General features: G+C 43.6%; 1 long non-coding RNA gene across 1 annotated transcript; it reads right to left on the bottom strand.

The window, feature by feature from the left end:
* Positions 1-465: 465 nt before the first annotated feature.
* LOC119279033 lies at positions 466-1,507 on the bottom strand. The gene is made up of 2 exons (XR_005138035.1): positions 896-1,507; positions 466-787 (listed from the first exon to the last, which is right to left on the bottom strand). It is a non-coding gene; the product is annotated as an uncharacterized LOC119279033 (long non-coding RNA).
* Between the last annotated feature and the right edge of the window lie 3,344 nt (positions 1,508-4,851).

The following is a 4,851-nucleotide window of genomic DNA, read 5'->3' as shown; positions in this document are numbered from 1 at the left end:
AAGAAGGGGTCGTCCTCAAGCTCGTCCTTGTCGGCGTCGATGGGGTTCCTCACCGAGATGCAGGCCATGGAGGGATATCCGGCCAGCAGCTGCAGGCCATGGAGGCATCTCCGGCGGCTGGAAGGAGGGAAGTGGTGGCACTAACCGGCGGCTTCGATAAAGCAGAGGGGGCAGCCTGACGGGCGCAACTTGGTTACGGTGGGGGGTGGGCGGTATCGAGCGCAAGTGTGACGGGACTCGTTTACGGTGGAAGCCGATTATGGCGCTGCGTTACCAAACGCGCGTAACGTTTTCAGATCACGCTGTAATCAGATGACGGGCAGAAATCATCTAACCAAACACCTCCTTAGAATTAATTAACCATGTGTTAATTATGGGATTAATCCCTGCTTGTACTAACCGCAGTCAGTTGTAAAACGGCCGCGTCGGTTCCTACCGAACAGGCACCTCCTCTGAACAGACACCTTTTCCAATGATATCCTTTCCCTTGTATAAATAGCAGATGCCATCTAGTAAAGGAGTGAGTTGATTCATTTTCCTCTTAACACGTTATCAGCCCTTTGCTCTTCGATGAGAGAAATAGGCCATCCCAGGCAGCGGTTATGTACGCCTGAAACGCCTGCCCGCGGAACCCGGTGCCTCCCCGACTACGGCCCTCGAACAACAACGGCGAGCGGCCTTGGCTTGCCCCGGCGGCGTGGCTTCCGAGCGGCCGGCGTCACTACACGATCAGGCTAATTAGCGCTAATCGCTGTGGCCTGTGACGAGTCAACCGGCAACCGCCGTTCTGCATAGAGAAGGGAATTTGTCAATAGATTGCTTATTTGATCTTCTCTGCTTGTGATTAATCAAAGATTCAATTATTGATTGCTTTTCGTAACGTCCTTGCACTTACGAGAATTGCTTCATCCGAGCATGTGGGGATGGAATCAGGACAATGTTGGCAACCTTCCATCGGAAAGACATCAACGGAGGAAAAGACGAATGGAAAAGGCAACCTTGATCAATGGATTGAAAATCCAAACAAGAACTGTAAGCGCGCAGGTAGTCTTCTACAATTCGGGATGTTCTTACCTCTTAATGGATCGACGCTGTCGATTTTGAATGGCACGAGCGGCCTACGGCCGACAAGAAGCACGTCGGCCCTCTCCGTCCGCGCTACGGCTGCAGACTGCGTGAGCGCGACGGGCCGTGACGGCGCGGCCGCTTCTCAGCGGATGACGAGGCCCCCGGCCGTTCCTCCATAGCAACGCCCACCTGCATCTGACGCAGCGCCTGCGACCAAGGCCTCACTTGCAGAAGGCATGATGGCGGCCTCTGGCCGGCGCTGGCTGAAGCGCGCGCGCCGCGGTCGCTCCTCCCTCCGGCCATGGCGCAGCCTTCCAGGCCGTCGTTGAGGGTCCCCTTCCCCCGCGCGGCGCTCGCGCCCGTTGTACCCAACGGAAGCTGAGGCACCTCCGGTCGGCGAGCCTGTCTCGAAAGGCTGCTGTGGCATAGAAAAATTCGCCATTGGGATTTCATATCCGCACATGAAAACAAAGGATAAGGAACCTTATCCCTTCGACATTGTGCATCAAGGTCCTTGCAGTTGCATGAATTTGCAAAACAGGTCGAACAGTGGTCCAGACCGATCGTGCACCGTATCCTATTTCTGAGATTTTGCACATTGGATTCTGTTAACAGTACTATTTACTAGTATTTAACTATTTTAGACCCTGTTAATTACTGCATTTTCTGTTGAGTTTCAACATTCCAGAAAATATGTGGTTATTATATGTGGCATGTTCAATGTGTTTGCTTTTTAGCAATCCCTATAACATGTCCTATTATTACAACGATATTGTTTTGCAATTGAGATTAAGTTTTCTCGCCCAACAATATTGATTTGCGATGAGAATATTTTTCGCTCGCAAAATAATTTCATAGCGATTGAGATTAATTTTCTCTCGTAAAATATTAATTCACCCTGTTGAATTATCTTGCAACTTGATAAAATATCATCTCATTTAATTTGAGGTCTATACAATTCAAGTTTTTCACTTGAACATCAAGTTTGCAACATCATTACTATTCATTATAATAATGGTGTATTTTTGTTGAGTACGATGTATTCCAGAATGCATGTATCTCCGTGTTCGCTACTTGTCGAGATTAATACGTCTATTTGCAATTGAGATTTTGACATTCTTCATGAACATGTAACAACGGTCGAGATTGATTTCTCCCGCACAACAAAACTTGTAAATTTTTGACAATAACATCTACCTCAATATTAGGAAAACACAAGGTAATGAGTTGGATCTACTGCCCATGTGCAGAGTAACTCTATTACTGTGAGATCTGCATGATCTTCAATGTGTTATGTTCCTACAATTGAGGTTAAGCATTTTCAAGTTATACACTTGCGTCAAATTTTTGCATTCTTATTACAAAATCATAATGATTTTTAATTTACTTCTTGTAAATTAATTATCTCTGGCTTGCCCTATAAGTAATCGATGGCTAACAATTTAAGGCACTTGCCCTCAATGGCCACAACTTACTTAAGCGGGTCATGGACATCAAGATTAGTCTTGCATCCCATGAGATAGCGCGTGCAATCCATGCCATGCCACCGGGACGCAAAGGACCTCAAGAGCAATGGTTTGGAACTCACTTCAAACCCTCAACCTGACACCATCAAGCTGTCACGAGACCCTATGAGCATGGAGAGCATGATGGTTGAATATGCATCAACCGACATGTTTGGAGACTATACATTTAGTCCCTTAGTCTCCTTAGTGATCTATTTATTTATGTCCATTTATGATGTTCTAATAAGAACATGATTATTGTTGTCATTATATATTGTATATCACAATATATTGTATCAGCACTTTGATACAAATTCATTTGTATGTATTCTATATATCTGACATTAATTTTCTTGAGAATCTTCATGTCTATATATATATTTCTACGGGAGTCAATCCGATGAAAACTGATATGTGCCTTGTGGACATTTGCACCACAAACTCTATACTTAGGGAAGTCCAATGTTTCCACTCTCATTGAGAGAAAGGAGATATTTTAAAATCGCTAGATGCGATGAGGTATTTGTTGGCTCAACTCGAGTCATATTTACTATCCCCGTGGGTACTCGAGTAACGTCGGGATGTTTCATTGCTTCCCAAGTTTAACTCGTACCCTATTAAGCTATAGAGATATTCGTCAAAAATGGTTTCCATAGAGAAACCTATGCCGACAACAAAGAGAAATATCTTCTCTTTATCACATGCAACGGATATGGCAAGCACATTCTCTATGTATCATTTGGGTTGTACTACACATACTACAGAACCCGTAGCACATGTTGCATGCGAGATAGTTTTCCAGTGTCTTTTGCATGACAAACTTGGCATTCCAGCTTTGGTCATCATTGACATTGGGTTGAAACCGAAACTATCAGCAATTCCAATGGTTTATGATTATTATTGATGCTTAATTCTTACAATATTTGGATTTTGTGTGCACTACATGTGACACAGGGAGGCAAAATTTAAGGCTCACACACCTTAAAGTGTATGCCTAACCACTCAGACTCCTTGAATGCATCAAGTCGAGGTAAATGGCTCTTCCCAACCATTGAGTAGACTATTCAAGTATTCCATGGTTCTAAAAGACATATCTACATGATGGTCTTAAGTGTGTGCTTTATTCACACGAAACCATTGGTTTATTATCCTGACAACGATTTCAACCAAATCGAATGGATAACATTGCAGAATTCTCCTTGAGTGCCTTCTCTATGGCCCTCGGATTGAAGTTTAGCAATTTGTCCTAATGTCTAGACTCAAAATGGTTTGGTAGAATCCTATCCAAAGAGTTAAGCTCATTGCATTGTCTTTACTTTGTAATTGCAACTTACCAACTTTACGTTGGAGTCATGCAGTTTTACACGCTCATGACAGAACTGCATAATATTATTCCCCTCTATCTTTGATATGTGGATATCTACCAAGTATTTCCTATCTGCGGTAATTCGGTTGCATACCGATATCACCACCCGGCGTACATCATTGGCCCCTCAACATATAGTTGAGATCTATGTGAGGAATAACTGTATTACCGTCAATACCTCAAGCCCCTCACATGGGGAGTTATTCAAGGCCAGTATGCTGATTCAATGAGGAACATTTCCAGGCATTAGGGGGAGATTTCAAGTACCTAAAGAATGCCAGGAAATTAGTAGAATGTTCAACACATTTCTGCCTCAAATCCACGTACTCAAAGATCTAAACCATGCGTTCAAAACATTTGCAACACATTGCAAATAACCTGCCAGATTCATTTGCTGACTATAAAGGTGTCTCACAATCCTACAATCCTGCAAAATATGCCTGAAACAGTGAAGGTACCAATAAGAATCACTCCACTCCCCGTTCGAAGCAATAGGGGGAGATGTATGTCAATAGTACATCAGGATTTAGCTTCTTACAAGCAAGGATATCAAGGCCTGTGAATCAGTAAATGCAAGTCAATTTCACGTTGACAGACACCTAATGGGTAGTATACACCTAGTGGACGGGAAACCTCCACCAATCCAGGTCATAGTGCACACAGTGACCGAGACATCGGAATACCCGTCTCAATCGCATTAGGAAATCGCGAGCAGTCACCATGGGTAACGAAATTTTCATCAACTATATATTGATATATAGATTCTGGAGAAACATATAACCGGAAGTCTACAATTGTCGACATACATTTCTCAATTAGATTGAAAAAACCGTTCACGTGATTCACATCCAAAGACCATGGCCATGGCAAAGTGTGAACAACACTCGGACTGAAGTCAAGCAAAGGGTATAA

Source organism: Triticum dicoccoides, chromosome 1A (assembly GCF_002162155.2).
Source record: "Triticum dicoccoides isolate Atlit2015 ecotype Zavitan chromosome 1A, WEW_v2.0, whole genome shotgun sequence".
Taxonomy (NCBI): domain Eukaryota; kingdom Viridiplantae; phylum Streptophyta; class Magnoliopsida; order Poales; family Poaceae; genus Triticum; species Triticum dicoccoides.
This window is presented reverse-complemented; position numbering and strand designations above follow the sequence as displayed.